Below are 24,022 nucleotides of genomic sequence, written 5' to 3'. Positions count from 1 at the left end.
CTGCAAGAAGTTGTACAAAAATGCAGTCAGACTCTGCAACTATGTAAGAACAAAAGAATCAGTCACGAATGAGCTAGAAAAAAAACTATAAAAGCTGCTGATGCCAGAATGAGTTAGCTGGATTATCTGGAGGTGGGGAAACTGACTCAAGGATACTTACGATGCTTTGTCAACTTCCCCATGGATTGTTCTCAGCAGCCTACCTCCTAGAGGAACTTCACTTAGCTCCTGGTGGTCAGCTGTAAAGAATCTCAGAAAACTCCTTGATGTACAGTGCTTTATGTCTGAGAAATCCCTATTTTGCCTAGTCTGAGTCTGAACCACTGGCAAGACACAACACAGACAAGCACATAACTGTCAGAGAGAAGTAGCCCCCTTCCTAACAGGACAACTTTGATTGCTACGTGTCCCTCCAACCTTGCATTAAGCTTGCCAATTAATAGGAGTTCAAAAAGCTCCCTTTTCTTCCATCAACTATTTTACTTCAGGGTGTTAACCCAACTGTAATGTTGTGGTCCATTTTTACATGTTGTAGAAGCACAGGAATTTGCTCTAACAAGTCCCCCCGCATTATGCTTCAAGCAAATACATTTCTTAGCTTTCCCAGATCCCTTAATAGAGATTCCTGTAAACATGATGGGACTTGCTGACAGAGAAAGCTATCCAGAGGGCATGCTCAGAGCAAATGCATGCAGCAAAGCATCTAACACATCCAAATGGAATTACAGCACAGAGGGCACCTCAGCATGTTTATCCTTTCATGGTGTGCTAGTAATTTGTTTTTTCTTACTTCAGTAGTCTAACAGTTCTTTGAAGTGTACAAGGACAAGCCAGATTTCTATTATGTGACATATATTATTCATACTAAATGTAACAAATTATAAGACATAGTCTTTCCTAAAATCCTTCATTTTGATCATTTTTGAGTCACTATGAGTGGAAAAAATAATTTAATTTACTGAAATATAAGGTGGCATGTATACTTAAAGGATGAAATACACGGCAGTCATGCTAATTCTACTATAAATTTGTTTTTAATTCCAATCTACTCAAAGAAGTTTTGCATACATTATTAGCAATTGCCTCAGACATATGGCACTAGTATGCACCAGAACAATAGATCTCCATGAAAACAGTGCAATTCAGTCATGCTTAAAATGACAGCACAAACACGGTTGTCCCACATGAAGGAACTGGTATAAAAAGATGTCTATAATTTGCTTTGGGGTTATGAAGACCAAGGTCTATAAGCATAAATGCTTCCCCTCTTCTGTAATCCTCCTCTCTGCAGAAGAAGCAAACCTCAGGTAACAACCCCAGTATTTGTCTGCCTTTTCTATCAGAGCATCCTAAAGAAGCCACAAAAAGAAGTCAAGATTTGGCCTACAGCTTGGCAGAATTATCCTCATAATTCTAAGATGTCTTCTGGATTCACAGACTTCATAAGGCAAGACCAAGCAGGAAATTCTGTGCATTTTCTAGTGAGATTCAAACTACTGACTGTCTCTTCAAATTCTGTAAACTCTGAATTAACTGTAGGAATTAAGCTCTTTATTTTGCTTTCTTTCCTGTCTAAATAGTCCTAGACAAGGATACAAAAACACACCGTCTGTGGTGAAACACAATGCTTTTTTCAACACAATTTTAAAGGAATTTTTAAAGGAATGTTTTCCCATCCCATCCAAGAACTGATGCCTGTCCTACACTTAAAGAAATAGGTCAGCAAGAGCTGCATTGCCTGGGGTCCTTATTATCCTTTCACTGCAGTGAAAGCAGAACTATCTTCAAAAGAAATAAAAGAAGACAGAAAATTCTGTTCAAATCTAAATTTAAAAGCTTACATTACAGATCTTGGTACAGCACAGACAAGCAGCTGATTCACATCTGACCTGTCTTAGTCCTAGGCTCTCCTTTATTCTGGAGCTTTCATTATCTGTGTCAGTAGAGGCCAAAAAAAGTAAACACAGGCAGAGGCAGGGACATCTGAAGAAGTTGTCAAGAAGTTCAAACAACTGGCCTGCTTCCTAGGGAGTAGCACCATTCCTATGCATACAGATATAATTCCACATTACTGTGCTCCAGGCCTTCCTAGCCATCTGCCTGTTTTTACTCCTGATGGGATATATATGTGTATATATATATATATATATATATATTTTTTTTTTTTGTAGGAATCTCTCTGGTGTAAAGCCAAGCACAAAAGTTGTCAAGCAGAGAGGGTACTGATTTCACACATAGATGACATTAAGTGTGCTAGGTTGCCATGGCATGGTTTTGATGCTGGGAACTGCAAGGCCTGAAGGAGGCATGGCCCATGGATACTCCCTGCAGGAGCCCAGGTCGGAGCTGCAGCCCATAAGAAGGGGCCTACGGTAGGAAAGGAGGCCTGGGGGACCTGTGTGGGGCAATGCCTAATGGGTGGGCCCTATATTACACACCTGTGTTGCAGCCATGCTAGGAGAGCCACAGGCTGTGAGAAGCCCATGGAGAAGGGCAGGCAGTGGCCATGAAGGAGCAGCAGAGACAAAGTCTTTAGGACTGACTGCAGCCCCTCTTCCCTGTTCCCCTGCTCCTGGGAGAAGTGTTTTTATTTAGTTCTCACTCCTCCATTCTATTAACAGTGGGAATAAACTACATTAATCTGTCTGTGCTCACTCATGACACTGGCTCATGTCGAACGCTCATAAAGTTGGTGAAGTTTTTGAATCACACACCTACACACACAGTACCTGTTCACATTCCACACTGCTGCATACATTGCAGGAGTATCAAGTTAAGGTCAAAAGAGGAAGCATAAGATCAACATGCCTGAAATTCAAGACCCACAATAAATGTTACATATTTTAGTTCATATGCTAATGCTTTAGGCATTGAAGTAATGAATTCCTGTCGCTGGACATTCTATTGAGCTAGATGACAGACTGCTTCTCTCAGGTCTGGACTGCGTTTATGAACTCAGACATCTGTATGCTTGGCTATTAAATTTACAGACTCAGTCTCAATGACACCTCAGAAAGCATGACAGAATGACCTGCTAGAAAAAAGTTACAGCCATTCCCATGAAGACTGGGGAGAGACCAAAACACACAAATCTGGATAGGTGAGGAGACTTTTCCTTACAGATAAGTTTCAGCTGCCTGTGCAAGAAAACACCAAGGTATGGTTCTGCAGCCTCAGATTTCAGTTACATGAAAAAAAGGAGTGAGCTTATTTCTTAGCTCTTGTGCATAAGATTCTCAACTGGACTGCAAAAACTAACAATATAGAGCTACAAACAAAAAAGCACGTTCTGTCCTCTCAACTATTCTGGGTATTTCTCCATTAGATTGAGTCTCTGGTGTCCTATACATGTATTCCTCTGTTTATCTTGGTTGTGCTGGAGTCTGAGAGCAGAATACTAAGGCTGTAAGCAGTATACCCCAAACCTTTTCTAAATGGGGTATGGAAATAGTGATTTCTTGGAAATACAGCTTTTCTGTCACTTGTGTCTGTCACATTTAGTAGAACAATGCTTTCAATTGATTTGTAGAAACAAAGCCACTTGGTTTTTTTGGAGCATGACATTTGCTGTTATCTCTTTCCAAAGCATGACAATCTCAGGGCAATGGAAAGAAGACTTGGATATCGATTAAAACAAACTTGACTCATTAAAAATACTGCTGACATTTCCACTGATCTGTGGTATTTTTTTCCTTCAAATTAAACAATGTAGTCATTTAGAGCTTTAAGGTCACTGTTCTGTAAATGCACTGTGTTTAAGGTACATGCCATTTACCCATTGCTTAGACTAAAGGAAAAAAAAGAAAAAAAAAAAAAACTATATAAGAAAAAAGGAAAGAAAGAAGCACACAGGAGATGAGTGCAACAACTTGCTTTTCTTCCCCAGCTCCAGAGTTGAGCTTCCCTCTCAGGAGAAGATTTACCAGTTAGATGCATGCAGGTACTTCACACACAGACTGCCTCATTAAGTAAAGTAATGACTTGACTTCCTGCTGTTAGGATGGCTTGTTTATTCCTCCCCGATGTCACTTTAAAATTTCCATTGCAGAAGCAGGTCCATCAAAGCGCAGCCAGATCCTGCACACTGCAGAACAAAAATTGTATGCAGGATCTGGCTGCACACAGCCCAGCTTTTAGCACCCATCAGCAGCCCTTTCTGCTGTGTTCCCCACTGACAGTAAGAGTTAAGAATCTTAACATCTAACACTACAGTCCTTACAGTTTTGGTGCATGCATGGAACTATTTAATTCACTGTTTCGGTTGCAATTAAAGGAGGAGAACAATTCTATAGAGTTTCCTGTACCCAGTATGATTACTGCCTCAGGAAATGTTAATAATGGCCCAAATGTGGCAACCTTTGCCATGAGTATTACTCACACTCTCAAATGTCATGTCTGTACCAATTGTTTGACTTCACTTCGAACAGAATGATGGTATTCTCTCCCAGAAGGAAGACAAATACCTCCATTAGGCAGAGGTCCTGGAGAGGCAGAGGCAGCGGGCTCTCACTAGGGAAGCTATCCTGGAGCTTTGCAAGCCTTTTTTCATGAAGAGCTGAAATGCAGTTGTATGTTTGTAACTATCTAAAAGAAACATACTCTCTGGAAAATTCTGTCTCTGGAAAAAATGAGCAGTTAAGGATTCAGTTGTCAGTAGGAGAATTTTATCATTTTATCAGTCCAAAACTACTTTTTCTTAACAATTCTTTTTTAAAATCAGCTCCCCCCAGGGAGGAAGATAAATAGGCTTTATTTTAGTGTTTGTATAACTAAGAAAACAAAAAGGTTCATGTCAACACATATTTCTGCATTTGTGATGGAATTTGTCCCTGAAGCCCACATCCAGCTTCTCAGGAAAAAGTGGATATTCTAAAGTCTTGCGGAAGAACCCATCTGTTTTTGAAGGTCAGGGAAAAAATGCTGAAATCCCCTGCTGTTTCATTTCATTTTATATTGACTAATGTAAGTCTCCTGAATACTGTCACAAAATTTTCTTAAGGAGGCTCTAAGTAGGAGAGCCTTAAGTAAGTCCTGCCTTGATTATTCTCCAAACAGGAGGACAAATTGTAATTTCCTCTTAAGCCTTTGCTAAATAATAAAGACTGAAAGAGGAGGAGAACAATTTTTACTCCATGATGGCTGATAAAAGGCTAGAATCTGGAAGAAGAGAGAAAATCCAATGAACATGAGATTTGTTCTGACTGCCACAAGTTATGCTTGGCCTTCGACAAAAGTATCAAAGCAATGTTTATTTGCTTGTTGATCAAACTCTTGCATCCAAGAGTATATTTGGAAGGACAACCAGTACAGCTCATTTAAACAGGCAGCCCAGGATATTTCATGGCCTATCACATGAACATGTCATGAACTGGCATAGGGTAGACTCTTGTCAGCAAATTCAGAACATGTAGAATCTAAAGTAAAAGGGAATTGCTGCACAGAAAGTTCAGCAAACTGGTCTACGTTTCTACACAGAAAGGAATAGCATGACTTGAAACACTCATCCATGAGTTTATGTCAGAAGCTTATTGATACTAAAGAAAGTGGCATAGAACTTTTCATGTGCTGATCTATTATTATCACTATTACTCCTCCACCTCCTCCTCCTCCTAGTTTTAGTATTAAAAACACCCATTTACCATTCCATTCCTGGTTCTTCAGATAATAATTGTCCCTAACATTACTTACAAGTGATTTCTGTTATAGTGTCATTGTTATACGTAAATAATGCAGCATACAAAGACCATGGTCATTATGAAAGCATGAAGTCAAAGCATTTGTGTCCACATAGATTTGACAATATCAACACTGTGTATCTGAATTATATTACAAAAAATATTTTGATAAATCACTTCTGAAACAGTGATTTGATACTCCTAGGAGCATTTTAGACTACCTGCAAGAGTATATGAAGTACAAAAGATTTTTCCAACTGCTTCATAGTTGAAACTGAGCATGAAATTGTAATGACTTTGGAAATCTCAGAATGCATGTAATTCTGAATTCAGGGGCTCTGCAAGAGTTTCTTTAGCATTCTTCACCATGTCTGTTACCAACCAGACTTCCTTCATCTTCTGTTTTTCCACGTGGATTGGGATATACTCCTACAAGGTACTTGGGCTAGACCAAATGTAAGGTAAAGGTGTACTACAGTTATGAAAAGTAAGATGGAAGAAACTTTTCCTTCCTTGGAAAAATAAATCTATCCACCCTAAGGAAGCTCAGGACCTGGCCATTCAATTTTTAGGGTTAAATATAAAATAAAACCCTATATAACTCTGTCCCACAGTATGATATTTCAAAACAAATTTCTTATGTAAGAATTTGTTGATTTTCCTAGAGATATCATTAAAGATATATTTAAGAAATCCAAGACTTACTTAATGGAATTGCAAAAAGAATACTGGTCCAAGAGAGAAGAAATTCTCACAGTTTTAATTGCTTGAATGTAACTGTGGAGTCATATTAATTTGTAGAAATGAAAAGTTCCTATGTATTCATATCTTGGAACAAAGCAACTAATTTCTGTAAAGAAGTATATATGGGCTTATGTTCCCCAAAAAATATTTAAGAAGGAAAAAAATCTTCTATGAAGTTCAGGTAAGGAATTGGTTTAGTTTCTGGAGCTTTGTCAAGCTAAGAACATATGAATGCTGAATTATTTTTCAGATAAAATAAATATTGATTTGTAGACAGAAAAAAAAAGGCGTTAATAATTTTTCTCCCAGAAACATGCAGAGTAGAAGTCTGTGAGGTTAATGGTGAGGAAAATGGGTAGTGGGAAGGATCACATCATGAAATATGTTAGCTATTGAAATAAGTAATAGAAATAGCAGGTGGCATTGTTGAAAATGAGAAGAGATTGTGGACAAATCTTCCTGAATGTTAAACTGAGGTTGATTATTCTCAGTCTGATTCTGCCCTGGTCCCTCAATATGCGCTAAGAAATTTAACAGTATAGCAAGTGTGGTGTCCTAGCCATCTCCTCATCATTATTAGTACACTTACAAGCTTTCAAAGACATGCTATTTGCATTTACTAAAGCTATGGAAAGGCATGCATCTCATGGCAAAAGGAGCAATTATATTTTAGTGATGTGACAGCCTTTTGGATTATCACAGCTTTAGAGTGGCTGCTGACCTAACCGTTGGTTCCTTCCAGAAAAGAGAAGGATCAACGTGCACCATAACAGTGGGAAGACCTTACTCTGCACATCATTATCCAAGCAATTTGTCTTGGCTTCCTTGATGCTACAAAAAAAGGCTGATATGTTAAGTCCATTTTACATAGGCCAAGAAATTCTTTTCAACTAAAAGCTTTAATTAATACAAAGCCTGTACTAAAGCATTCAGAATCCAGGCAAAAAAAAGACAAGTGGGTAATACAAACACAATTAGTATGCAGTGCTCTGAAATTTAAATTCTGTACAGCCTAGTCTTACTGGAAGACCAAATAACAGAGGTACTACCATTGCAACTGATCTTAATACACCCAGCTTAATATACCCAGGAATTAATATACCTATTTTGACGTTTAGTGTCCTCCCTTTTGTTTCCCTCAGTTGCTCTTTCTTCTTTACAGTTTTAGGCCTTTTGATTCAGGGTCTCTTTTTGCAGTGTATCCCTGCAGTACAGTGGGGCCCTGACTCAGTTAGGGTTGCAGGAGCAAGCGCGCTGCAAATTAACAATAGGAAACTTTTTCATTTGTAGCAAATAATAAAACTATCTTATGCATAAGATACTTCTCCCTATTTCATATTCCAGTGCAGCTTTTACTAATAAGCAAAGTTAAGGCCACTGAACAAAGACAAGAAAAAAATAAACTAGCAGACTAGCAAATAACAGAAAGCAAAAGTTAAAAAAAAAAGTTAAAAAGTGGCTCCCTGTACAACAAATGACATATGGCTTCTTAATATCACTTAAATTGGATCAGGATCCAATTGCAGTCATCTCTGAAGAGTTAGTGATACCTGATGGACATTAATCTTAGGTTCTCTACGTTTGTGAAGCTGTAGTAGTCTATGAATTAGAACAGTTTACACAACAGAAGGATCCGGCTCTCTCATGGCTCTCTCTTTTTATTATTTCTTAAGAGCCAGCATCAATTAAAACTTAATAAAACTATTGTCCATTTAATCTCTCCAAGGACTTGCACAGAATACTTCTACAAATGTGCGACAGGGGACACTGTCTTAGTTTCAGCTGGGATGGAATTGCTTTCTTAGCAGTGTCTGGCATGATGCTATGTTTTGGTTGTAGGAGAAAAAAAATGTTGGTAACAGAATGGTGTTTATAGTTATGGCTAAGCAGTGTTGTACAGAGCCATAGTAACTCACAGCAAAGGCCCCAAGGATCTGGGAGGGAAAAGAATTCAACAGCTGACTGTTGGCCAAAGGGATAGTCCATACCATATGACATTAAGTGGAAGTTTTGAAAGGGATAGGAGTTCATTTCACTCTCTTCTGTTGCATAAGGGACTAGATGGGTGTCGGTTGGGGGCTGGTGAGCAATTTCTCGTATATCCCTTGTTATATACATTTTTATATCTGATGACAGCAAGCTACATCGTGCAGTTGACACGCTAGAGGGAAGGGATGCTATCCAGAGCCTGCAGATGCTTGAGAGATGTCAACCTCATGAAGTTCAACAAGACCAAGTGCAAGATCGCAGACCTGGTTTGGGGCAGTCCCAGGCACAAATACTGACTGGACAGAGAATGGCTATAGCAGCCCTGAGGGGAAGGATTTGGGGGTGTCAGTTGATGAAAGACTAAACATCAGCCAGCAACGTGCACTTGCAGCCTAGGAGGCCAACGGCGTCCTGGGTTGTATCAAGAAGTATGAACAGCAGGTTGAGGGAAATGATTCCAGTTCTGTGGCCCCTAGCACAAGAAGGACATCTTGACAAGGCTGTTGTTGTGGATCTGGAGGAGGGCCACTAAGATAATCAGTGGTTCGAACTTCATGAAGAGCTAGAGAGGGAAGAAAGTAACTGTTAGACAGGAAATGAAGAGATCATCTGGAAACAGAGAGAAGAAATAGAGGCAGCCAGAGAGAGAGGACTTCAGTATTGAGGAGTTGCTATAATTCCAAACAATAACATAAAACAATATCTAATTATATACATACTGAGCATTTGTGAGGTCTGTCTCCTGGTGTGGCTTATCACACTTCCTGCCACAAAGCTATCTCTGGCTTGCCGTTCCAAGTGATATTCATCTCCCCTTAGCTCAGATGTTTCACTTTCAGACACCTGAGTTACTCATCCCAGGTTCCCTTTATAGTCAAGGAAGAAAAATAGATGCCTCCAAAGAGCAATTCATTTGACCTACCTTAGATTTCTTTCTTCAGATGAAATGAATCGTGCTCCAGAAAAAAAATGTTTCTATAAAAAGTGCCAATGCCAGCTAGCTTAGCGGTGGATATCAAAACTTTAATAACCTATCATTGGATGAAAGTTACTTTGACAAGTTTTCTATGTTAGGATGAAACAAGTACCTTCAGTTTTGAAAAAAAAAATAAAATAGAAGTTCGCATCCTTTGTCCTCCTAAATCCTTAACTCTTTAATCTACATGCCACATTAAGAAACCATTGACCACAACCTACCAAGTGTAATTTTATTTAAAGAGTTTTCAGGTGACATTGAGTAGCCAGACCAGGGACGATGACGCTAGTATGCATTATACAAGGACTCAGGGTTTGACCTTCAGCTTTTGCCCCAGAGAGTTTGTGGATGCCCCGTCCCTGGAGGTGTTCAAGGCCAGACTGGATGGGGCCCTGGGCTAGCATTCCTGGTCTAGCATTAAATGAGGAGGTTGGTGGCCCTGCATGTGGCAGGGGGGCTGGAGGTTCATGATCCTTGAGGTCCCTTCCAACCCTGGCCGTTCTGTGATTCTGTAAAGAGCACAAAATTCTGAAGCATTCCCTGAGCAGTTGAATCCAAACTGTGGTCCCAGTGCTTTGCTGCAGTGAATGAAATTCTGTCTCAGAACATTTTCAGGAACAACAGGAACAAACAAGGAACCTACTGTGACCTGGCATCCTCAACATCCTGTTAGGGTACAGAGCTACTGTACCAAATTGTGCCACAACTATAGGTGACAAATTTGCCTCACCTTGTGGTGTTTTATATTGCTCTGGCAAGTAAACTAGGCACTGCATGCATGTAAATAAGCCTGCTGGCAATAGGATAGAAATTTACTTTGGCATTTGGACCTGATGATTAAAACACTCTCACAAGTGATATCGGAAGGATGCTCTCCACTCTGTTGTGTAGCTGTAATTTATTTATTTTTCTTTAGTTTCATGTCATGACGTGGCAAACTTACTGTAAGGCCTGCCTTCAACAAGAAAACACTACATGCTTTCTACATCACAGTGTGCCTGGGGAAAGAAGGCAGATTCCTTCACTGCAATTGTAAGTAGCATTAGACCTGTAAGAAGAAGAAAAAATACTTTACTTCCTTACTTGCTTGCACAGTCTCCTAGTGTATGAGAAAACTACTTCACTGCTTCCTCCTTGCCTTGCATTCTTGATAGAGAAATCTCATCTTAATAAGCGTAACAAAGACAAATTACTGAACACTCCTCTTCCAGAAGAAAATAAATATATCTCAAGCACAACCACTTGTGCTAGATACTAGAAAACAGACATATTGTCAGCAAACTGATTTTAAAGTCCCAATAGTATGCACAGCAGTAAAGACAGAATGCTAGAAGTTTCATATTATTTTGTCTGCATCCCTTATAAAATGGGCAAACTCCCTGCCCTAATAAGCGCCAGACATTCTCCAGAAGCTGTGTAGTAGTATCATTAGGCTGGAATACAGCAATTATCTAACAAAGTGGCTGCCAACATGGGAGAAAAGAAAACCCTCTTGAAAACCTGTTATTTGCTATAGGAATCAGGAACTTCTATCTTAATGCACATCCTCTTTCTTTCTTTCTTCCTGTGTTTTTTTTTCCTTTCTTTTACTCTATGCACATTTAGATTTCATTACTAACTTCTGCACATATATTTATATCTACTGGAGATGGATTGCAGCTGCAGTTCTACAGAGCTGACAATAGCAATTACAGCGTTAGCCACAGAGTGCAAGATCTCATTTAGCCCATAATGCACCCCAGAGCCTGGGACTGGAACTCCATGCCTCCGGGTCTGTAATGACTGCCAAGCTCCAATATCTACAGATTACACAGCCACGTGGGACATGAATGTGAGGGGCCTGGGAAGAGCAGCAGTGGTGCAAAGCATACTCTTGTCAACAGAGCCCAACTCCTGACCATGTTAGTAATCACACAACCTTGCTCAGACACCCTGGCTTTGGTATCTGAACACTTAACAGACACACAGCACACAGGAACAGGCTTTTATTCCCCAAATTCCAACTGTTTTCTCCTCTACTTTAGTACTTGGAGTACTTTTATGGCCAGACTTTTTTCTTTTTTTTTTTTCTTATTTTTTTCTTTTCTTTTTTTTTAGTCTGAAATATTTGAAATTAGAAAATAATAAACACATTCATGGTGTTCAGGGTCAGGTTGTATGGGGCCTTGGGCAACCTGACTTAGTACGTGGTAACCCTCTCCAAAGCAGGGAGCTGGAACTAGATAATCTGTAAACATTTGATGGTTCTGTTATTTGATGCTTTAGACAGTGTTTAAGAGTAGTCTGCCTTATTCTTATCAATTTGTTTCCCTGACAATAAGTTTATTTTACAAAAATATAAGTTCTCATATTATCTAACTGTGGAGCACTGCTGAGTGGGACTTGTAATTTATAAAAGGCAAAGAAATAAAAGTAATTGTCATTGGATCAATCTTTTAAGATTAATATTAGCACTGCCTGTCTCAAAGGCAACGTTCAACCTTCTTCTACCCCAAATTTTATGGTAGACAATTTTCGCTTCGCTAAGAAATTGTCTAAATCTTCTCATGCTCACTACAGCTGTTCAGCAGTTTCTAATATTTATTTTTTTTAATTGGAGCCAAGCCTATTGGAAAAGGCAGTCTGCTGCAATACATTGTTTGTTGATAAGCCTTTTCTATAATACAGCAAGATGCTCTCTGTGTGGAAAAGATCGTCAACAGAGGGAAAGCAATTTGATTTACAGCTTACATTTAGAAATATCCCAAATCCCTGTGACTTAGTTTTTATTGGAATCTGAATCCACATTCAGTAATTCAAACTAAAATTCATTTCCGTGTTGCATATGGCTTCTTTTGCTCAGATAAGAGCTTAAGCTGTCAACTTCAAACAGGAATGTTTGTGGAGATTCTTTCATAAACCTTGATTTCACTGAAACTACTTGGCATTAGTCACAGCATGAAAAACAGCCAAGTTGCTTAGCTGCCTTGGCTTTATACATTCTGAAAAGGATGAAGCTCAGTACCAGCCCTCTTTGGCAAACAGCAAGTATCAATTATTTTTTTTCTTTGAACGGTTATGACTAGTAACCAGTCCCACCACTCAATGATTTGATGTATGAGATAAACGTTGCTTAAACTTGGTTACTTTTACAAGAAAGAAAATACAGGTCTGAGCTATGTAATTTCTAGTTGCTGTTTCCATTTGGGTCTGTTTTCACACACACAGCACTTCTTCGTGCTCCACCCTCTTTCATCTGTGTGCAAGCCAATGTGGCCCCAACAGCATTGTCCCTTCCTGTCATGGTGAGAACATTCTATCTACCTGTTTTGTCTTTTTTCTTTCCTTTTCTTTTTCAACACTTGACAAATAAACTGATTTAATTCCCAGACGAACAAACATCAGAGGCCATAAAACATATTGAGCCACTATCCCATGTACCTAGTTCCCGCTAGAGTTATCCTTTTCAGAGTTGTCTCCAAATATTACTCCATAAAGACATCAATAATGCTTCACATTAGGAGTCTGGATTATTTATGTGATCCTTATGACTACATATACAAAAGCAAGTAAATTTCCTCCCCGCTCCTCATTCCCCAAGTCAGGAGATCAGAGTACTATCCTCAAGATAGCCCTGAGCCTCTGTGGCCCAGTTAGGAGCTCCAGACCTCTATCTGTGGCTAAAGCCAGGTCTACAGAGGGCTGGAGCTACCTGGTGACTGTTAGTGCCACCAGAGTTGGGTTGTGAAGTGTTCCTTGGCTTGCTGCTCTGTGGGCTCAGGTCCATGCAAAGGCTCCCAAAAGCATTGGCCCAGAGCTCTGCCCCACTAAGTGCTTCAAGGTTGGCCTAGGAGTCTACAAATTAGTGATTAGGTAATCACTGACACGGTAACAAACGCTTCCCAAGATATGCTGCTTTCACAAAATGCTCAGAAAAGATAGATAGTATCCTTAAACAAATAAAAATCTTAATCTCCTGATTTTATCACACTTAATTGGAATGATCAGGGCTGTCATTTCATGGAAATCTCACAGCACCCATTCCTCTTCTAAGGTATTTTCCCCCCATTTAAAAATCAGGAAAGTTTTCAGTTTTTGTAACAGGGATTGAACAGATGGGTGGGCAGACGGTGGGTATAAAATAGTGCTGCAGGAAACAGCCAAGGAAGCAGCTTGCTCCCATCCATTCCTGCTTGTTTATTAGAGGGAAGATGCTATTTGAGGTGTAGACTATAACGGGGCAGTGCCTCAAAAGCATACGGCCTTATCTCATCACGGTACCATTGCTCAATAGCACCCACTGACTTCAGTGGGAATGGGGCTGCACTCAACAAACGATGTGATTTAAGTGCTGCCTGATATAAAAGGGGCATTCTGTGCAACAGTTCTGCATTCCATGCCACCTGGCACACTGTAGGAGACTGAACAGGAAAAAAAAAGAGAATTTTATGAAATTAATGCCTTTATATGGAGACCATTATAGATAGTTCCAGGATGATAAAAGCTGCAGGAAAGAAAGAGAAGGCCAGACCCTCTCAGGGACACAATGAACTGATACCAAACCTAAGACTTTACAACTTGGCTGACCTTTTCTAGCAATGATACAGATTCGCCGTCTGCCAAACAAATTCTCATTTGATCATGAGCCTTCAGCAAATGCTGTCCTTTAAGACCCCAGTTTCATTTTTCCTTTCAGTTTCTTCACTAGCAGACGTGTTCTTGGTGGGACCCAATTCTCTCCTGGCATTTGAGTGCTCCTGCCTGTATCTTTGGTGAAGATCTGTGCTTTATCAGCTGCTTTGCCTTTCCCCTTTTCTCACCAATTTCTCTTTGCAAGAGCACAATTATTTATACCTATGAATAATTGAAATAAATGCTTGTTTAGGTTACTAAAACAAGAACATGACTTTAAGTACAACATCTCTGAACTTTATAGAGTGACCTGGCAGAAATCAGGCTTTGTGAAGACAAGTGTAATGAACAAGCACCTTACAACCTCCCTTGTACCAATTAATATATATTGAAAGCCAAGAGTTTTAGTGTCTCCTGATTAGTTCTGAAGTGAGTATATGTATTTTTTTCAAGCTCATATTAGTTCAGATGCTCTTATGCAGTTTTAGCCTTTATTCCACAAGGCTGTCATTTTACAGCAAGGCTCTTTATCTCTGAAAAGCTACATGTTATAAAGGTTATTAAAATTTTATGAGTAGTGTATCCTCAGAGCTAGTAAGTCTGGGCAGTCCTGTTCCACATCAGTGCTACCATGTTTTTGCATTACAAAGGGGTACAACAGGGAATTTAAATCCTGCCTGCTATTTACTGAAATCACCTTATTTTTCCTGTAGTTATGTTGTATTCTTAGCCAATAATAGAACAGAATTTGCATTTTTAAGTATGGTACATTATTTCATTAATACCTTTCGAATGTATTTTTTTGTCTTCAGAGATTCGTTCTTGTTCCATCAAATACACACTTAAATTTTTCGTTTCTCTTGATGATTAATTCTGAATTATAATAGAATAATAAACGGGAAATCATGTAAAAGCATTTATGACAACACAAAATTAGCTGGTGAATTCCACTGAGTTGTCAATATCATCAAAATATTTTTCATGTTTGCTATTACTTCTTACAGCGGTAGACGAGGAACTGAAGAAATACCTGCTATAATACGTGCCTCCTATTCAAATCGTTTGAAAGTAGCTTCAAAATATTATGGGATATAATGACTTGTCAAGGTTAAGGAATTTCAGGCAGAGTCTAGAAATTCCCTAACAATACAAATCAGTGATACTGTCTAACCCAACATATTTTCCTCTAAAAATGGACTCTGGCTACTTCTAGATATTGCATCTGATGAATTATAAAAAAAGAACCACCAAAGGAGATTCTTCATAATGCCATGTATGTCCTTGTTTCATACGGAAAAGTACACAGATCTATGATATCTTTAAAATTTTCTTTTTGGATGACTTGTTTTTTGTTATTGTTTTGTTTTCTTTTATTTGGTGGTTGTCGTTTTCCTTATCATAAGCCATAAGAAACCTCCTGTATATAAAATATATATGATGGCTGTCCTAAAAGTGAAATAAGTTAAAACAAGAAGCAGAGATGACATTATGGCTTAAGATAAGGCAAAGTGCCAAAGGAGAAAGAGCTGACAACCATGAAATAGCAGAGAGAGGTCTCATAACAAATAAAAGTAATATCAGGAAACCAAGACAGGGAGGTAGAGAAGAAAATTGTACGCTTGTCAACAAAGGTAAAAAAAATAATAAAAATAAAAATAAAAATAAAAATAAAAATAAAAATAAAAATAAAAATAAAAATAAAAATAAAAACAAAAATAAAAACAAAAATAAAAACAAAAATAAAAATAAATTAGAAATAATAGCTGCAGTTGTAGAGTATCAGCTGGCCAAACAAAAAGCTACCGTTAAAAAAAAAGTGGGAAAGACATTTGTGCAAATCTGACCTATAAGAAAACTAACCACACCATAAAAGAGCTCCAACTATCCAGAAAAGTTCAGTCGTGTCCAAAACTGTCCAACCTACTTTGAATTTGACTGTGATTCAGATATCTTTTTATTTTAAAGTTCCAGATCAAGTTTAATAATAGCTTGGTTGATTTCTGGTTCAAGGATGTAATGTTTCAATCAAGTTTGCAGATCAGAATGTAGTTTGGTGTGATGCCTTCTCCCTTAAACAGAATTGAGAGAACATCCTGTAAAGGACAAGGAGACAACAGATGGTGTGCTGTATCCCTGAGGCACAGGCACGAGGTGCCACTCTCTAAGTACAGCTACTGGCAGGTCTGTCTGCAAATGAGATATTGCAGTATCATCACCAGTTTTCAGAAGAGATACTATAAAAAAAAAAAAAAAGTCAGGCTTTCTTGAGTCCTGGCAGCAGGGAAGCAAGCAGAACAGACTTTGAACAGGCTAATTGTCTCCTTCTTATACAGTAGATTACACTTGTACTGTACTTTGAGTACAAGTATTTTTGTAATATATAGACTGTTTCAGAGAAACTCAGAAGTGAGCTGAAGGAAGAGCACAGAGAGATGGATCTTCCTGGATTTGTCTTTCACCTGCTCTTGAAGAGGGAGATAGTTTTTTGTCTACTTGTTAGGTAGATGCTGTAATGGTGGTCTCTTCAGCTAGAGCATTTGACTAACATTCCACAAGGTAAAGGGGCTACATGACTTGACTGGAAACTATGTCCATGTAATGAAAATTTACCTCTCTAGGGACAGTCTGGCTAAGTAAATCTAAAGGTTTGGTTGATAGAAAATGGAAAAGATGAAGAGTTCCAATGTTTTGGAGAACAAAATTAATCAAGATATCAAAGCACACGAGGAGTTTAGAAAAAATCTCTAATAGCCTACAGAGCAATATCAGGGACTTGATTAATAAACATACGGAGTCAGAATTGTTTATTCCAAAGCATACATTTCACCTAGCAAGTATTACTGAGATGTGATGGGAACGTGCAAGACCAACATGCTAAAAATAATGGGTAGGTCCAATTTCAGATGAATTAAGTGCAGTGAAGGACAGAAGTGTGACAGCGTTAAAAATTATTAATTTCATATCTGGGAAACATGCAGTCTTGGATTCTTAGGTATCAACTATTTCAAGACTTAGAGCAGTGCTTGGTGCTTCCTTATAATAAAAGCAGACTAGAGAACAGAATGAACACATTATTACACATGTACTAACAACTTTGAATCATGAAGGAATAATGCATTACCATGAGGGTTTTTGTTCTGCATAATGCTGGCAATACTCAGCCATTATCAGCCTCATCTTTACAGATAATTAAGGTTTTGGAACGCAGAGACAGGAACTACCAATACCATGTGACATGTTGGCATCACAGAAACATCCTAGATGTGATCTAAATGATCACATGGACAAGACCACACAGCACAGACACTATCATGACTTCAACATTGGTTTTCTGCAAACAGAATGAGAAATAAAAGTATTATTGATAATGAACTATGGTAATGAAACTGAAAATCAAAGAGAAGAGAAGAATCTTTTGGAAAAAGTCATTTGAGAGCTTTGTGAATGCAACTGAAACTTAAAATCAATGCCAAAAGTGTAAACCTTCTGCTGAAGTGAAATCAATGTGGACCAAGAAAAATAAGATGAAGTGGAAAATTACACAAATAAAATAAGATTAAATAGTATTTTTCATGTGTCTCTAAATTAGAAATGCATATTACAGATAAGACATTTTTTATATTTTGCCTGATGTGAATCAGAAGTGAGGAATAGAAGTGATTAGTAAGGCAAAAGGAGAAGCAGCCTATTGCAGGAAAGCCTGAGTTGAGTTCATAAAGCAGAACTTGAACACAGAAAATTATAAAAATTAAATGACAGAGTTGTCAATAATCATACACACAAGGAAGAGCAGAGAACTACATTTGTCTGCCATAGGGAAAAAAAAAGAAAAAATAATACAGTTATTTGGTGATAAAATACTTTCATAATTTTTCAGATTTTTTTTTTAATAACATGGATTCTATAGCAATTTACAAATCACAAAATTCTTGTATGCAGGATTTTTTTTGAAAGAGTTGTGCAGAGACAGATCTCAGAAACTCTTAGCAAACTTAAAACATTTCAGAAATTCTGTTAGCATTAAAAAGAATAAATAGAGCAAACCAAAGTACTCCAGGCCTTGCTGTGGAACCTCAGATAAACATAATGTGAGTAATATTAGATGTGTCTGAAAACATAAGAACAAGGTTTGCCCACAGTACCCAGTATTGTTGACCAATGTCAACTATCTGTATTTAGAAGTGACATTGATGCCATTGTGCCTGGAGTAGATGGTCCAGTGCCAAAGCTCAAATTTAAGAAAGAAGGCTCATAAATCAGAGGAGGGCCAGCAAAGACATGAGATAGTTTAAAAGAAGTAAGAAAAATAGTTCTTGAAAAAAGATTATGAGAATTTTATCAGTGAGAAAAATGAGAGATGGCATAGTCACAGTTCATGAGTACATGTTTGAAACAGGGACTTTTGAGATGGGAAAGTTCTTCTGCAATAAGCAGAATGCCTAAATAAGTCCAGTAACTGATAATTGCACTTTAAAGTCATGAGCTTATGTCAGGCACAAACTGATTTTGACATTTTTACTTATTTGCGAAACTTACGACAAGCCAGAGCCAGCACGCAGTCAGTTCTGCATACATGTACATCTTCATGCCAACAAAAAACAAATTAATAGAATACAATTTCAAATAGCCAGCATGGACAGGAGGATTTTGGCTGATCTTGCTATCCAGGAGGACAAAAGGGAATCCAAAGTTAGTTTCTCTGTCTAATTATGGCAAACTCCTGTAATATTTCATGCACAAAGTCACAGCGAATCTGAGTTTCTGTGATAACAGCTAAATGACATCAGAGACTGTGGACAAAACCACCTGATGTGTCAAGGAGTGTGCTTTTCTGCTCCCAAAGTCTACCTAGCTGTGCATCATGCAAGAGGCACCAGATAGGTGGTGAGAAACCTGGCTGCATTTGTACCATCATTGTCAGACTATTTTTTTTCCTAAGATTTAAATCAATTATCACATAAAGGCAAAAGCATAAGGGGAAATTTAATCATCTTTAGCTATCTATCCTCTGCTGAACTGTATTGGGTGTACAAAGTTTGGAGGAGACATCTTCCCTGAGCCACCTACTGTGCACACGGTCCAGGTGCAACAGGCAGAGACACAAGTGTCATTTGCCTTCCTTAAGGAACTGGGCAGCATCCCAGGGCCTGTATAAGAGCTGTACTTTAAGGTTTCATCTGGCTATGCACTTTCTTTCTGTTTTCTAAAGCAGTTAGTCTGGTCATTTTCAATAAAAACCAGCAAAAGAACACGAAGGCCAGTGCTCTGCTAAATGTCCAATGCTGGTGTTCATGCTTTGGAGTCATGTTCCAGCAGATCACTGCAAAACTTTACGTGGGCTGAATGCAATTGGGAAACTTTTTTGGGGGGGGGAGGTGGGGGGCATGACCTAGGTGTGTTATTTCTTTATTCTAACCTTTGGATGTGGGTGGTTGAGTTCCTGTGCACGGCTGTGTTTTTGAAGGACGTTCTGCCTCTCAACAGCATCATGTTGTTGACTCATTATTTGACTAACTGGTTGTCCTCCTCCTTCATTACTTGTATTAGAGCCATGGGAAATTAAGTGTCTTAACTATTTGTTACCTATAGTGTTCATGGTTTACGATAAGCCTATACAGTTTAATTGATCTTTTACTTCCAAGAATTCCCTGGCTAACCCACCTTCACTCAAATGCTGTAAATCATTTTCTTTTTCTCCTCCTACTCTTTTAGGACTGGAATCGTCGTTATGTCAGTCAAATGCAAAGTGTTTATCTATATAATACCCCAAGCATTATTTTCAATTCCATTTTTCAGATCTCCCAGCAATGAATATGCCTTTTGAATCACCCCTCTGAAGTAAGCAGAGGTTTTTCCACAGATGGTCAAGTGTTTGTAATTAATTGAGAACTTACAAAAATGTATGAATAATTCCACATGTTTATTAAAAGCCAAATTACTTACATGTGCTAATGCATTTTTCACGTGCCATTATGTGCTCCTGAGTGTTTTTCTTTTTTTTTTTTTTTAAACTCTCCAAAGATCTTATGTCCTTCATAGTCTAGAGAGAACCACGTCCAGACATTACTATCAAAATAACACTCTTGCCCACAGCTGTTGACAGCTCAAAGTTCAACCTATTTCCAGGTCATTAATAATCATGATACAGACAGTTATAGCCCTAAATGCAGTGTTATTTGAATACATAAAGCTGTCATGATCTCATCTCTTCAATCACTAGATCTACCTGTAAACTCTTGACATTGAACATTGCCCTTAGATGTTCACTCATCTATCTCAGACACCTTGAAATAATCAAGGAGCATCAATAGCTCTGACCTTGGGGAGCAATCAGTAAATGTCTTGCATTATAACTGAAAATTTGCAAAAGAAAAAGCGAACTCCTGACCTGCAGACCGTGACTTACAACAAAAAGCAGATTCTTTTTATTCAGAAGATGGGAGGATTATCTGGAAGTTTTTCTTACTGGACTGTAATAAAGAGGTATTGAAGAGAAACATAAATGGGAACTGCTGCTGTTCCCACTTATTCTCTACAGATGAATTTCAGTTGCATGCAGCCACCTGCACTGTTTCATTTTAATAAATGATAGACATTTAAATAGGGCCAACCTTGGTTTCTTTTTTGATCATTCCCAGAAATACAGAAAAATGAAGATTGGAAGCAACTTTTGAAGGTTACATTGTCTGACCACTTGCTGAAGGCAGTTCTAACTTTAGTGTTGGAGTAGATTGTTCATGGCCACATCTTTTAAAAATCTTTGAACTTCACCAAGGATGAAAATATCACAGCATCTCAGCATTCTCTTCCATTGTCTCACCACCCTCATTCTGATCTCTGCTCAGCTTCTTCATCCTACAGTTTACCATTTAAGGTGGGAAGAGAAGTCATTTTGCTCCTTGCAGAAGACAGAAAAGAATGTAAAACACCCTGACAGCTGAGAACAGCTCTGTATCACCAACCTCAGTTTTCTTAACCAATCTAAACCCTACTAAACTAAATCCTTCCTCTGCTACTAGTAACTTCTGTTTCTCAGCTGCAGTGAGAGAATTAGATCCAGACAGATTCCAGCTGTGCCACCTGGAAAGTACAAAGCAGAGACCACTCACCTCTCTGCACTGATAACCATCTGAAATCAGAAGGGTATGAAGGAAAAGGCAGTACAGAAACACTCCTTTAGTGTTTAGATAAGGACCACTCTCACAAACACTACTCCTACAGCTGTTTCAAGACAGCAGGAATAGATGGAAGGACTGGAAACAGATCAGAGAAGTCGTTTCTTTGCAGGAAAGCTTGTTTCCCTGGGTGAAATTCTTCCCAGGAGATGGGCTATTTTCTGTTTAGATTCTTTTTTCTTTCAAGTGACGCTTATGATCAGAGACTTTTTTTCCCTAGCTAAGAAGAATTAGCTGATGGTCTACATTCATGTGAACAACACACTTAACTCATCTTTTATCATAAGCAATTATATCATTGCCACCTGTACAACCCTGTACTTAGATGTGATCAATACAACATCAAAAAGTAGCAGGCTGAAGCGGAACATGAATTACAATCAGCAAAGATAGGAGAGGTTGGGAGCAGGGTGATGGTTATTCTCTATTTGTCACCTGTGAGCTGGCAAGAGTCCCTTTGTTGTATCTGAGCATGAAGACCACAGGCCTAGAAAACTCCTGGTGATGCAGAACACTACAGCTGACTCAACAGCAACCGTCAACAAGTCTATACGTGCAGTGCATCTGTAGTCTGTGAGAGGGATGTGTCTTGCCCATAACAATGCTCATCTCCTGCTGCTCATGACCCCTTTCTCACTTCTTCACCCTTGCAGTAGGACACACATTTAAAGACAGACCTGTGAAAGCATCTTCAAAAACACTTCTTCCCCCATCTCTTCTGGTGGAGGAAAAATATAACACAAATAGGATATGACAGATGCTCATTATTGCACACAAATCTTCAGTTGCTCTTGATATCACATCAGAAAATATATGGATTAAAACATAAAATAGGTCTCTCTTCTTCCTGCCTACCTATCCCATATTATTGTCCCTTACTTCTTTCATCCTTCACCTCCTCAGCACCTGCTATAGCCAACTGAAATCCTGCTTACTAGACACTGCCTACCTGCTCATGCCTTTTCTCTTTGACCCTCTGCTCCATCTCTGTAGGCAAGTTGATGGCGGTGACATGCAGTAGAGCTACCTTGTCACAGCATTGCTTACAATGCCTTTGTTCAACTGTCTCAAGAAGAAACCCCTGCTTTGGGTTACCTGTAACACGTTTGAGTTAGATAGGGCTAGCTAACTCAGACTTTTGTATTACTTTAGCTATATCATTTTGACCATTGCCTGCATCGATGAAGCTTATAGGCACGTGTTTCTGAACGTAACACTCCACATAGCAGCAAGGAAGACTTTTTCAGGGCAAATGGAGGAGTTGTTTCCCACTCAACTATTGCTTTACACCCAGAATAGATGGAAGTGACTGCAGCCATCTCAGGAATGATGCTGCTGCCATCTCCTGAGAAAAGCTAGGCTGAGCACATTTAACAGCACATTACAGGCACCACTGCCAGAGGTTGTGCGGCATCCTAATAAAATGGAATAGTTCAGCTTATGGCTGGACCACTGTGGTCTGTAAATGAGCAATACCTAAGATAGCTGTTATCAAACTAAAAACAAGGGATCCAGAAATATGTCTAGCAATTGTCTGAAAATTGCATTTGCAGACATAACATTATGTTATTGCATATGAGGTGATTAATCTTCTCTGTTTCCCAGAGGCAAACAGGAAATTCCTGCTCCACCAAGCCATGGAGGACTCCAAGCTCAGCTAACTGTGAGAGCTGAAATTTGGAATTCAGGTATATAAGTGCTTTTGTGACTTGAACTGAAGTGCTCATCCTTGTCATGTTTGAACATAAGCAAAAGGATTTTGAGGAAAATGTCACAAACTACCATAGATGTGCTATCCATTGATAGTTTCTGAAAAGTCTGTTGAAGCAGTCATCAATCTTTATTGGAAGTAGAGCTCAGACTCCTTAGTCACTTAGGTATCAACCACACTTTGATAACTACTTCAATCTAGTGATTGTTGTTTTTTTCCCCCCCTTTCTCCACACAGGAACATATTTTCTTGTCTGTATGAATGCATGTAAATATGTTTTTCTTATTTTCTAGGATCAGTCATGTGGGTCTAAAACACTTCTGCAATGTCATTCATTCTCCAAAAGCAGTATCTTCCATGTTGACAGTTCACAAAATGTCCTGGAGGTAAGTATTGTATACAACCCCCCCCACCAAATAAAGGATAGACAATAAGAATATTAATAATGTCTGGGGTTTTCTTCATTAGCAGCATCGAAAGGTGCAGGTCTATGCATGAAGCTGTGCTGTATTGCCATCTGCACCCTGCTGCTGTTAATGAGATTTCTTTCCCATTCATTCCTTAACAATAAGCTCCTCCTGACCTTTGTGAAGTACTCTGAGATGATGCTTGAATAGCACTAAGCAAGTACTAAATAATATTATCTGATAATTATAACTCCAGTGATGGCTACGGAAAAATATTCCTGCTTTCCCCAAAGCTCATGACTACTTAACAGATATCACTACAGTAACATGACTATTCCTAATTTTCTTTGAAAAAGGCAAAGAAACTCTGGTTTACCATCAAGACAAAGTCTATCTGTTTGTTCTCTAAAACTGATTTCAAAATCCCACTTTTTTTTTTTCTTTCTTTCTTTTTTTTTTTTTTTTTTTAAATACAGTGAAAAATTCACCTTTCTTGGTCTATAAATCATCACAGAAGCATCAGTGCAGATATTACGCTTTTCCTCTGGCAAGCAATAAGGTGAGAGAAGTAAACTTCTTTGGATAGACCCAGACATGGTCTGAAAGTTTTGGAACCCTGTCCTAGCTCAGCACGTCTCCTGTCTTACATCCCACAGGGTCTTCAAAGCTAAGGAAACTACAAACTATTTTTGGTGCAGTACTGAAAAAACAGTGAAATACTGTTCTTTGACTTA

The sequence above is a fragment of the Phasianus colchicus genome, chromosome 1 (assembly GCF_987193195.1).
Source record: "Phasianus colchicus chromosome 1, bPhaCol1.hap1.1, whole genome shotgun sequence".
In the NCBI taxonomy this organism is placed as follows: Eukaryota; Metazoa; Chordata; class Aves; order Galliformes; family Phasianidae; genus Phasianus; species Phasianus colchicus.
This window is presented reverse-complemented; position numbering follows the sequence as displayed.